This window comes from Mauremys mutica, unplaced genomic scaffold (genome assembly GCF_020497125.1).
Source record: "Mauremys mutica isolate MM-2020 ecotype Southern unplaced genomic scaffold, ASM2049712v1 Super-Scaffold_100141, whole genome shotgun sequence".
Lineage (NCBI taxonomy): Eukaryota > Metazoa > Chordata > Testudines > Geoemydidae > Mauremys > Mauremys mutica.
In genome coordinates this window covers 84,372-97,481 of record NW_025423277.1, presented here as the reverse complement: position 1 = coordinate 97,481, position 13,110 = coordinate 84,372, and the positions used below count along the sequence as shown (strand labels likewise).

The 13,110-nt window shown below is 54.1% G+C and overlaps 1 long non-coding RNA gene across 1 annotated transcript; it reads left to right on the top strand.

Annotated features, from left to right (window-relative positions):
- The first annotated feature begins 4,145 nt into the window (after positions 1-4,145).
- On the top strand, positions 4,146-10,218 carry LOC123359609. The gene is made up of 3 exons (XR_006575888.1): positions 4,146-4,173; positions 7,585-7,698; positions 10,175-10,218. It is a non-coding gene; the product is annotated as an uncharacterized LOC123359609 (long non-coding RNA).
- The last annotated feature ends 2,892 nt before the right edge of the window (positions 10,219-13,110 follow it).

Here is a 13,110-nt window from a genome sequence, read left to right as displayed (position 1 = left end):
GGGTTTTAGTGGCAGGGTAGAGATACCCTTGGTGTCTGTTCAGCACCTGTCACAATGGGAACCCTGATCCTGGTCAGTGTCTGTGCAGAGCCCTGCACAACAGGAAGCCTGATCTTGGTCAGTGTCTATGCAAACTCCTGCAGAACAGGGGCCTGACCTCAGTCGGGGACTCTGCAACTCCCAGCATTGCAGGATCTCTGATTTTGTTCAGGTTCCCTGCAGCAACTGGCAAATTGTGGGGACAGGATCTCTGTCAGGGTCTGTGCAGTGCCCAGTAGTGGTGGGGACTGATCAGGGTCAGTGCAGTGCCAGACCCAACAGGGACACAGATCTCAGTCGAGGTCTCTGAAGTGCCCAGCACAATGGACGCAGCAGTTTAGGTCACAGTCATGCGCTGCCTGGCACAAGGGGGGCCAGGATCTCGGTCCAGGTCTCAGTTTTACCTGGCACAACAGTGGGGTCTGATCTCACCTGGGGTCTCTTCAGTGCCTGGCAGAACAGGGCCCAGATCTCAGTTGGAGTCTCTGCAGCAGCTGTCAGAACAGGGCCACGCTCAGTACAATAAGAGCCCTGATCTCAGTCATACACCTGGAGAGAAAAGTGGGAAGATTTTTGAGCATTAGATATCAGTATTTCAGAACTGAGGAGAAAATGGGGCACAAACTAAATACTTGCCAATATAAGGGACAAGCATCATGTGGGGAGATTTTATGTCACCATTCAACCACTCAAGAGGAAAGAGGGGAAATTTGAGGGGATTATACAGCGATATTAAATCAACAACAGAAGGGGATGGATTCTTCTTGCCTCACATTCACATGGCCGGCAGGGATCCCTGGGTGATGTGGCTTTCACAAGGAAGAGGAGTGGGGCTCGAGTGAGGTCACTGGCTATGGGGAGGGGCTGGCAGTGGGGTCTGGGAATGTGACTAGTACAGGGGTCAGCAACCTTTCAGAAGTGCTGTGCCAAGTCTTCATTTATTCACTCTAATTTAAGGTTTTGTGTACCAGAAATACATTTTAATGTTTTTAGACTGTCTCTTTCTGTAAGTCTATAATATAGAACTAAATTACTGTTGCATGTAAAGTAAATAAGGTTTTTTAAATGTTTAAGAAACTTCATTTAAAATTAAATTAAAATGCAGAGCCTCCCTCGGACCGGTGGCCAGGACCAGGCAGTGTGAGTGCCACTGAAAATCAGCTCGTGTGCCATAGGTTGGCTACCCCTGGACTAGCAGTTTGGGGGGGGGAGGGGGGGAGGCTGCTGGGTTGGGCAGGGTGGGGGAGGGGAAGTAGCTGGGAGGGGAAACCTGGGGCTGGGCCGTCTCCACGGGGGACACTTGCTCCTCCCTCCCCTTCCTGGGCCTTCCCAGGCCCCGTTGCCAGCAGAGAGTGGCCCCCCCAGCCCAGCCCAGAGGTGTCCCTGTCTCAGGGCCCCCCCAGCCTCTGCCCATTCACCCTCTGCCCAGCTCAGGAATCACTGGGGGGAACCATTTCCCACCCGCACAAGGACAAATCCCTGCAGGTGGAAATGGGGGAAACCCCCCAAACCTGAGACCTGAACTGGCCACTGGCGAAGGGGGGAGAAAATGGGGCACAATCGGGGGGGGGGGGACAGGGAACTTCTCAGGGGTTGGGGGAGGGGGGGTCACCCTGGGCGCTGCTCGTGGCTCTAGGGAGAAAGGGGGCGGGAGGGGAGGGGAGGGGGGTCCCCACGGGAGGGGGCAGCGGTAAATCCGAGGGGATCTCAGCCCCCCCCTTTCTCTCCCCGCTCCTCGGGGGTCACCTGCCCCCCCCCCGGCCATGTCCGGGCTGCACCGACATTTCCCGCCCACCCCTCCCCCCGCGATCTGCGCATGCCCAGAGCTCCAACGGCACCAACCCTTCTCCGGCCCGGGAGAGGCTCCAACGGCCCCGCGCGAGCCAGGCAGAGCCGCAGCGCCCAACGTTCCTTCACAGCCCGGTTCCGGCTCCCCCGCTGACATCACTTCCGCTCCGGGAGAGTCAGGAACTACATCTCCCAGCCTGCCCCGGGGCCGCTTCCGCCCTCTCCAGCTCAGGTAAGGGACGGGTTTCAGCAGCTGTTACTGCGCATGCGCCGTGCGAGCCCCGCTGGGGGTGAGAGAACAAACCCGGGGGGGTCTGTGCGGGGGGGCCCGGCCGGGGGGGGGTTTCTCCAGCTGGGCCCCGCCCCCCGGGCAGCCCTCCCAGCTCTGCCCGCCCCAGCCCCGCCCGGAGCCCCCGGGGAGTGAGAGACCCCGGAGGGGGGGCCGCTGGGGGGCGGGCACGTGACTCTGCCCCGGGGAACCCGGGAGAAGCCTCGGAGCCGCCTCGGCCCCAGCGGAGCCGCAGCAGGATCCGCCCCCCCCCCCCCCCGCTGGAATGGGGGGCGGGGCCCGGCGGGGGGGCGGAGCTTTCTCTTGCTGGGCCCCTCCCCGGGCTCTGCTGAGGCTCCCAGTGACCGAGCCCGGGGGGCGGGGCAGGTCCCGGGCTCTGCGCGGTGCCCCCCCCCATCGCTGCCCCCGGGGGGGGGCCCGGAGCTGCTGCCGCGCTGAGGCCGGGAGGATCCTTCCCGCGGCGAGTCTGAGCCGCCCCCACCCCCGGCTCTGCTGTGCCCGGTACCGGGGGGGGTGAAGCGGGTCCCCCCGCCTGGTGCCCCCTTCCCCGCACGGGCGGAGCGGGGCAGCCGCGGGGAGAGACCCCCGGGAACGGGGCGGTGACCCCGGCTCCCAGCCCGGGGCAGGGCGCTAGGGGAGGGGGGAGGGGACGGGAGAGGGTGTGAGGGGAAATTAGAGGGGGGGGCAGGTTCCCAGATCTCTGCCCCCCCCCCCCCGGCACCCTCACTGCAGCGTCCCTGCCCAGGGTCACTTCCCTGTGACCGAGGTGAGGGGCAGAGAGAGGAAGAACCAGCCCCGGACTCTCCCTGTTCCCTCTGCGGCAGGAGTGCGCTGCCCTGGGGGCAGGGTCAGGGGGACCCCCCCCCCCAAGGGGGCTCCTTTGGGTCTGGTCTGGTCCAGGGTTTGGTTCACACCCTGTTGCTGGGAGGGCTTCAAAATGTCTTGGTTGGTTACTGCTGCTGGGGGGAGCACAAGGGGGAAAGGAGGGGCCGGGGGCCAGGTCTGTGCTGCACGGTGGGGACTGAGCATGTTCCCAGCCTGGCAGAATCTACAATCTCTGTCCGCAGGGAAAGGGCCTGGGGGAATCGTGATGTGAAATGAATTAAAGCCTGTTCTGAAACCTCCACAACTGCCCTTCTCGCCCTGCCAGGCTGCAGAATGACGCCCACCTCTGGCTCCAGCTCGTCCCAGCCTCCCATTGGACAGGGAAGAGAAATGGCTGCAGTGGAGCCAGCTCAGGTAGGGGTTACTAGGGGGGGTTGCTGGTGGGTTCCTGCTGGAGGGGGAGGGGCAGGAAATACTGAAGAGGTGGCATCTTCTGGGGAGTTAGGGCTGGAGGGGGGCAGGGAATACCCTGGGTGAGGATAGGGAGTGGGGACACAGTGTGACAAACCTGCTGGGACTTGTTAACGTGGGCCTAGATCCTTGGAACAAACACTTGGGTGTTGGGGGAGAAAATTCCCTAATTTGTGAAACAGGAAACAGACAAAGCAACTCCCTGGGCAGGGCTGGGAAAACTGACCAGGTTTCCAGTGCTGACCCTTCAGCCTGCTAGCCAGAGGCTGGTGTGACATGGAAAGGGGGCACCCAGCAGGGAGGTGTAGGGAAGATGTCCCGGCCCCTCACATCCAGCTGCTGGCAGTGGGAAGGGTGTTGGGTTCTCTACCATGGGGCTGTGCCTGGACCCTACTGGGGGCTCCATCGCCTGTAACAGCCTCTGGCTAGTAGGTCTGTGGTGGATCTGCTGGGAGAGACAAGGGGCTCTCACTTCGTCCCCTCACCCAGATGTCTCCTGGCTGCTCTCAGCAGTATGGGGATAGGACTCTGCTGACTCTCTCAGAGTTTCCATTTGATTGGCTCCTTTCCTCCCTGAATAGTGGGGCTGTGAGTGGGGCAGCAGGTACCGAGTGTTGGACTCTTGCTCTTTCAGGGGCCGGTGACCTTCGAGGAGGTGGCTGTGTATTTCATCAGGGGAGAGGGGGCTCTGCTGGACCCCACTCAGAGAGCCCTCTACAGGGAGGTCATGCATGAGAACTGTGAGAATGTGACCTCGCTGGGTAAGGATTCCTGTCCCCTCAGATCTTGGAAGGGGAAACGAAGAGATAAGGTTCATGCCACTCCCCCAATGCCACCTCTGCTCTGCCCTGTTTCAGCATCACCCCGACATGCCAGAGACACCCACACGAGCCCTCTCCCCTCCCCTGTTACAGAGCGCTCTGGGAACAGAGCAGTATAGCAGAATGTCTAACATGTTCTTCTCTTTGCTAAGATAATATTCGGGTTCAACTCCATCATAGCAAACAGAAGCTTCCTCCCCCTGGCCTGCTCTCCAGTACTGAACCTCCTGCACACAGGCCATCTGAGACTTGCACAGTGTTACTACCCCCTTGCCCTCAACCTGAGTTTTCCTTTTGAGTCGCTGCCTTCACTGACCCCTCACTAAGCCCCACAGATCACTCGAACATACGCCACCAGGGTGCTGACAATCCCCATGGCAAGAACACACCCTTGGGCACCTTTGCTGACAAAGCCTACAACACTCAGCACAGAAATGAGGCAGAATTGCCCCCCAAGTTTCACATGCACCTCTCTGCATAGCACAGGCACAGCTCTGCCCAGCTGCTGCAACCCATCCCTCCATCAGCCAGTCACAGCTACAGCTGGCCCAGGGCACACAGCTGGAGGCATGCGGATAAATGCTGGGATTCCCACCTGTGAGCACAGCACAGACAATGTCTTAGTCTTTTCTCGGATCGATTATAGGTTCATAGATTTTAAGGCCAGATGTGACTATTAGGTCATCTACTCTGACGTCCTTTATACCACAGACCATAGAATTCATCCCGTTACTGCTGCATTGAGCTGAATACCTGAGTCCCTGTGGCAGTTGGTTAACCTTTGCACGGCCCACACAGAACCATTCTCACTAGTTCTGGACAGCTACAGGGTTAAGGGTTGGGGGAAGTTTACATTAACTTTTCATTTCCTGGTCTGCAGAGGTTTAAGTTTACTCACCGTCCATATGGTGCAAGGCAGGAGACAGCACTGGGCAACCTTAACTCTGCATTAATGTAGCTTATGAGCATTTAGTTTCCTGTTTTAAAAAATGGATGCTTTTGCCGCTGTAGCTGTGTCTGTAATTGAGCTTTGGCCAGCAGAGCCATGTTGGATGATGTGCGTGTGTGCGCATGCGTGTGGGCACTTTTTCACAGCCTTAAACAATAGAGCTGGACTGGCAAAGCTTTAAAGAGCTACCTAAGACCTACCTAACTAGTTCCTCGACAGACACCTGACACGCCCCCTTTGGGTGAACGAATATGCGTGTACCTGGTCTGTGGGATCCCAGTAAAACATTAGGCACCCTGTGCCCTCTGCCAGGTGGCATCAAGAGGTCCATGATGAGTCACATCCTTCTCCTCCTCCAGTCACTGCATTAGAGTGTCTTTAGAATGAGCCGGCTGACCCCCGTTCCAGCCTTCTGTTTGGGTTCCACGGGGCTCTGTCCTTGGGCCTCTTCTTTTCTTCCTCTGCACCTTATTTCTGGGGAATCTCATCCGCACACACACATTCAACTACCATCTCTGTGCTCCTAACTCACAGTTCTGCCTCTCTGCTCATGGCCTGTCTCTTTCTGTCGCAACTGAAATCTCAGCCCCTCTCTCTCTCTCATCTCCTCACTGATGTCCAGCCATCAGCTAAAGATCAACAGCTGAAGCAAAGCTCTTAATATTTCCCCCAAGCCCTCCCCCCACCTTGTTTCTCTACTGCTGCAGACAGCACCATTGTGCTGCCTGTCACTCAGGCCCATAACTGTGCAATACCTTTGTCACGGAGCTCTCTCTGGGGCCTCCTATCCAGGCTGTGCCTACACCTTGCATTTTCTCTTTGCGTAACATCCTTAACAATTGGCCTTTCCTATCCATCCGCGCAGCTAGAGCTCTTAGTCATCCTCTCCTGCCTCAGTTACTCCAACATCCTTTTCTCTGACCTCACCTTGCGCATCTACATTCAGAAGGGAAAAGCGCCCTCCTGGTCCTCGAACATGACTTAGGAGGGAAGGTTGAAAGAACTGGGCATGTTTAATTTTTAGAAAAGAGTGAGTGGGGGAACTGAGAACAGTCTTCAAATATGTCAAGGGTCGTTATAAGAGAGCAATGATTAATTGTTCGTCACGTCCACTGAAGGTAGGAGGAGAAGTAATTGGCTTGATCTGCTGCAAGGGAGGTTGAGGGTGGGTAATACAAAAACCTTTCCAGCGATAAGGATAGGGAAGTGCTGGAATGGATTACAAAGAGAGGTTGTGGAATTCTTGTCCCAGGAGGGTTTTAAGAACAGGTCAGACAAACTTCTGGCATATTTACACCTGATCCTGCCGCAGGGCGATGGGAATGGAGTAGATGACTTCTTGAGGTCCCTTCCAGCCTATATTAGAAGATTTTAGGATTCATTGCTTCAGCCCTTTGCTTTGATCACGTCTCCTGGTGGAGAATTCGGACCATTTTTGTGGATCGGCTGCGGGTACAAATTTTGTTCCTAGAGCCCTGAAAATCTGCAGATATCCATGGACCATTTTTGCGGATCGCAGATCAGATGCGGATATAAATTTTGTATCCATGCAGGGCTCTACCTGTCTTACTTCTGCCTATACCTACAACTTAAATCTATTGCGTACACAGTGACTACATCTGAAATAACATATGAGCTCACCATAACAATGATCAATGAATGATAAAACGAACTAATTGGCTCCATGAACCACGGAGACTCTTCCTTTTCCATCCCCACCTGCAAGAGCCGCCGTCTCTCTTCTCTGCATGTTCTTTGGATCTTCGAATTTGTCCCTCCTGAAGTCACGTGGCCTGATTCTTATTTTTCACATTCTCCTTTGGCAGAAGAATTGGTCTGTGGCTCTTGAACTACATCATCTAATTTGCCAGCTTTCTCCACACAGTGTTTTTTATGTTCCCTCCCTTTATACCTGACTCGCTAGGTTCCCTAATGCCGCAGGATGTGCTTTCCTGACATCTAATGCTGCTGAGATCCTGCCTTCAGTGATATCCCTGCCCTTCCTAGTCCTTACTCCACTGAACGCCCCCCCCAGCCCATGCTTCCTGTTCCCAGCTTCCCCTGGACTCTCTCTTTGGCTCTGGACCTGTCTGTCAGCAAGAAGCAGTGCCAGGGACACTTGCCGTCTGTCTGGAGTCTTCACTTTCTGGGAAATGCAGTTCCAGTCTCTGTTTTTTAGGAGCCTCTTTGATAATGAGTGTCTGGCTGTGTGTGTTCCCAGCAAAAATGGGGATAGTTAAATCCCTCCTAAGCAGAGTGTTGTGCACCTTTGAGCACCTGGGGAGCTGGCCCTGCGATTTTATTGTTTAAAATGGACTGGGGTTAAACTAATAGAATGTTTTTATGATGATAAATGGCCTATGAATTCCCCTGATCTCCTTTGTTTTCTTTCCCTTGAGCAGGGTTTCCAGTTTCCCAACCCTCTGTGATCTTCCAGCTGGAAGGAGGGGAAGAGCCCTGGGTCCTGGATCCCCCTGGTTCAGTGGAAAGCGAGATCCTGGGAAGTCCCTGCACAGGTGAGGAAACATTAAACCAACCCAGAAACTGTAAGTGCCTGAGAGACCCCGCTGGGATTCCCCACACAGACTCTGTGAGCTCAGGACAGTCCCCAGCAGATCTCACTCCTGGCTTCCTACAGATGATGATTGACACCTTGGCTGGAGCTCCCTCCCTTCCTACTGAGTGTTTGGATGGGATGTGGGCAGGGCCGGCCTTGGGGAAATGGCACCCTGGGCAAACTTGCATTTTGGTGCCCCTGGCTCCCATGGGCTCCTTAGGCAACCCACGTTCCCTTCCCCCCAACCTCTGCACTGTGTCCCTTTGCCCCAAATGCCAGCTCCCCCTCCTGCACCCCTAATCCCTACACCCCTTCATTCCTAACCTCTGCCCCCCTCATGCATCCCAGCTCTGTGCCCCCTTCACCCCAGCCCTTGCACTCCACTCCTGTGCCGCAATCATTAATGATCTGGAGGATGGCGTGGACTGCACTCTCAGCAAGTTTGCAGATGTCTCTAAACTGGGAAGAGTGGTAGATATGCTGGAGGGTAGGGATAGGATACAGAGGGACCTAGACAAATTAGAGGATTGGATCAAAAGAAACCTGATGAGGTTCAACAAGGACAAATGCAGAGTCCAGCACTTAGGACAGAAGAATCCCATTCACTGTTAACAGACTAGGGACCGAATGGCGAGGAAGCAGTTCTGCAGAAAAGGACCTAGGGGTTACAGTGGATGAGAAGCTGGCTGAGTCAACAGTGTGCCCTTGTTGCCAAGAAGGCTAACGGCATTTTGGGCCGTATAAATAGGGGCATTGCCAGCAGATCGAGGGACGTGATCGTTCCCCTCTATTCGACATTGGTGAGGCCTCATCTGGAGTACTGTGTCCAGTTTTGGGCCCCATACTACAAGAAGGATGTGGAAAAATTGGAAAGAGTCCAGCAGAAGGCAACGAAAAATGATTAGTGGGCTGGAGCACATGACTTAGGAGGAGAGGCTGAGGGAACTAGAATTGTTTAGTCTGCAGAAGAGAAGACTGAGGGGGGATTTGATCGCTGCTTTCAACTACCTGAAAGGGGGTTCCAAAGAGGATGTTTCTAGACTGTTCTCAGTGGTAGCAGATGACAGAACAAGGAGCAATGACCTCAAGTTGCAGTGGGGAAGGACTAGGTTGGATACTAGGAAAAACCATTTCACTAGGAGGATGGTGAAGCACTGGAATAGGTTACCTAGGGAGGTGGAGTCTCCTTCCTTAGAGGTTTTTAAGGCCCGGCTTGACAAAGCCCTGGCTGGGATGATTTAGTTGGGTTTGGTCCTGCTTTGAGCAGGAGGGTTGACTAGATACATCCTGAGGTCCCTTCCAGCCCTGATATTTTATGGTTCTATGCAGCCCTTCCCTGCTACCCCCTGCACCACTCTCCTGTGCCCTCAACCCCTGCACTGTGCCCCCTTTGCCTCTAACGCCGGCATCCCCCCCCTGCACCCAAGTGGGGAACCTGACCTGGATGCACAAAGCAGCTGGCATTGCTGCTCGCTCCCCCACTGGACTGCTGCTCCCCCGCCCCACACAGCCCTGGGGGGCTGGGAGAGGGGAGCAAGGAGCGATGTCAGGGCTTCCTGCACCCAGGTCACTTTCCCTGCAGGCTGCGTAAGGGGAGGGCAGGAGAACAGCTGCTCCTGATGTCTCTGCACCGCCCAGGTGGGGAAGTGACCTGGATGCAGGGAGCCCTGGGGGGGGTGTGTGTGTGTGTGTGTGTGTGTGTGTGAAGGGAGTATGTGCCCTGAGTGAGTGAGAGCGCTGTCTCTTTAAGAAAGTTCTCAGGGTTGGGAGCCTGAACTAGGCTTGTTCAGACACAAGCAGCTGCCGGCAGCTCCGGCCCCAGAGAGGCAGCAGCACACGCAGATTCCCCCTGTCCCGTCACCCCAGCTCAGTGGAAATCGGGTACCTGGGTTGGGGGGAGGGGATCACCCCGCCATCAATCAGCACCTCCCCCCGCAGAGCAGTCAGGAGGATGCTCCCAGTCGGGGGTGGACGGGGTGACTCCGGGGGTGAACGGGGGGTGGGGGGACAGGAACAGCAGCAGCTGCACACATGGAGCAGGGCGGAGAGGGGCCCCTCTGCTCCGGAGCAGTCACCTGACTCTGACGGCTGGTGGTCCAGCTGCCCCCTGCAGCTCAGGTCTATCCCACTCCCCCACGCAGCTGCTTATCTGCCTCCCTGTGCCGCTTTCATCAGCCCAGCGAGCCTCTCGGCAGCAGGTCAGGTGGGAATCCAAACCCTGCGCCCGGCACCCCCTTGGGTGGGGCACCCGTACGGCCCCCCCCAAAGGCCGGTCGTGGGTGGGGAGCAGAATTGATCCCCTCCACTGTCCCCTGTGGGGAAGAGTTTGGGGGAGTTCAGTCCCTGATTTTTATTTTCTCTCTCTCCAGCACTTACTTGGGTTTGTTCTCTGCCTTTCCATCCCCAATTCTGAGATTTCTCCTCTCTTCTAGCAGGTGATGGGGTGGTGAGGGAGAGCAAGGAGCAGAATCCTCACCAGAAAGATGCTGAGCTCGCCGAAGCGCATGGGGAATTACTGCGAAGAGCCAAAGGGAGCGTGTCCAGCCCCCATGAGCAGGGAAAAGCTGGTGAAAATTACCCCAGACCAGAGAGAGAGAGCAGGGAAACCACTCAGAGGAGAGAGTGGATGAACCCATTAATTGTCAGGGAACTCACAGGGACCTCAAGGAAACTACCTCCCAGGAGAAAATCCTCACGGAAAAGCAAGAGACTACGTGTAGTGAGTGTGGGAAAAACTTCCATTACCGCTCAGCCCTTATTCGACATGAGATAATCCACACGAAAGAGAGACCCTACGAATGCTGTGAGTGTGGGAAAAGCTTTACTCAGAGATCAGCCCTTATCTCTCATCAGAGAATCCACACAGAAGAGCGACCCTACGAATGCTGCAAGTGCGGGAAAAGCTTCACTCAGAGATCAGCCCTTATCTCTCATCAGACAACGCACACGGGAGAGAAACCCTACAAATGTTGCGAGTGTGGAAAAACTTCTCTCGGAGCTCACACCTTACTATGCATCAGAGGATCCACACAGGAGAGAGACCCTATGAATGCAGTGAGTGCGGGAAAAGTTTCACTCACCTCTTCTCTCTTATCTCTCACCAGAGAGTCCACACAGGAGAGAAACCCTATGAATGCAGTGAGTGCGGGAAAAGCTTCTCTCGGAGCTCAACCCTTGTTACACATTACAGAGTCCACACCGGAGAGAGACCCTATGCATGCTGTGAGTGTGGGAAAAGCTTCACTCATAGTTCAGGCCTTTCTAAACATCAGAGAATCCGTAAAGGAGATGAACTTCATAAAAGCCTTCTCTAGAGCTGTCAGGAGATTTTTTTCTTTAATTCTTTTGACAGTTCCCAGGTAGTGAGTGTTAAGGCTGTTTGCATCTTTTGCACATTGTAGTCCCTCAGCTCCCACACATGAGTTGCCCACTTTTGAAGCTCGCCCGTCTTTGGGGTGGATCCTGTGGTCCTTTGTATCAACTCCATTGTCCTGCGAGTCATTGGAGTGTGTGTCCTTTCTACCAGGAATGTCATCACCCCAGGTGGGGGAGATGGGGGGTGTCTTCAACCAGCTACGTTGAGATAAAATCTACCTGGGTCTCATCACTGTGGTTGTCATGGAGTTAGCTAGCTTGAGTTCACTTTCCTGATGTAAAAAGAGAACTACTCTTGCACTAAAGACATGGGCCATGGATAGTCAGTGGGGTTATCTAGCACATTTCCTCCTGATCTGACCTAATCACCGTCACATTTCCTTGTCTAAACAAACCTGGAGATTCACATTTGTACTCCTCCTCCCAGTGCAAAGTTATTGTTAGAGACGTCAAGTTCCTCTTTGAGGACAGATTGTCTCATTCCCAGTTGTTCTCACATTACCCTGGATTGTGCAGAACAGCAGTTATTTTGTTGACTTTTTTTTCCTCATTTAAAATAATATTTAAATATGATGAAGAGCTGGAGCAGTGTCAGGGAAATAAGGGTCAGTTTAGGCTCTGTGACACTGGAAGGAGATGGGGCGACTCAGACATTCCATCCTTCCCCATCACCCCAGAACTGTTACCTTGTGCCTGAGCCATGCACAGTTCACCCCTTCGTATTCCTTCGCTTCCCAACGTGTCTGGTGGGGTCATGTTCTTGGCTGTCCATGCTTGGGAATGGTGCTTGTACACGTCTTTGATCCTAAATCAGAATCAGTCTGGCAGGAGATGAAAGTGTCAGACTTGGAAGGGGATTTCAAATGGATCCCAAGCACCGTTCAAATCCCCTTTTCCCTCAATGGCAAAGCCGCTTCTGGGAAGGTCGGCTGTTTTTTCTCCCATTATGAAAGTGCTAAAACTCCTGTAAATAACACTGAGAAAGGTATCAGAGGGGTAGCCATGTTAGTCTGGATCTGTAAAAGCAGCAAATAATCCTGTGGCACCTTATAGACTATCAGACTTTTGGAGCATGAGCTTTCGTGGGTGAATACCCACTTCCTCGGATGCATGAGAAAGCGCTGGGTGACGCAGGTTTCAGTGGATCATGGGAGAATCTCTCATCCTGATTCTGAGACATCAGATGTAACCTAGTCTGGAATTTCCCCTTAAATTAAAATGAAAGTGTCTTCTACCTCTCTGTGATATGGGTTTTCTATCTTTCATGAAGGCTCCTTGGTCATATAACTACATGTTAGTTTTGTTTGACAGAATGTAGCTCAGATTTTTTGTGAAATTTCAGACAAATTACCATTTTTTTACTTCAGGTTTGTTTTTCCCCCTATCCCTGCATGACGACATGGAGAAAATTCAAATGCAGTTCAGTCAACAGGAGAGAATACTCCAAGCTGTTGGACATATTATCAGAGAAACAGTCGTATGTTTAAATCTCCACTCTGAAAAGGTGAACAGCAGCAGACCCCAAATGGGTGAAACTGACAGAAGTAAGTGCACATGGTCACAGGGTAGTTCAATTGTTTAAGTCAATATTGTCTCAGATGATCTAGGGATAGAATTCCACAGTAAGTGACTTGGAACTAGGCAAAACGCCCAGGTATTTGGTTCTCAAAGCATTTGTGACCCAGTCCCTACAGGAGGTTACTCCTGAAGAGATCTCCTAGCTAATCCCAACACTTGGGAAATGCTGTCTGTGATGAGATGCATCCACCCTGCACTGGCACTGCTAGGGTTAATTGCGCCATGTGGGCTGAAGAGGCCACACCCCCTCACCCTCTCTGGGCATGCTCCGACTGGAGACGGAGTATAAACGGGAGCAGCTCAGCCTGGGCGGACTGGGGAGAACAAACCTATGTTGTTGGCACAGGGTGTCGGTGGGGGGGGGGGGAGAGCCCAGGGCTGGGGTGGCAGGGGGCTGTGAGGGTGGGGAGAACCTAGG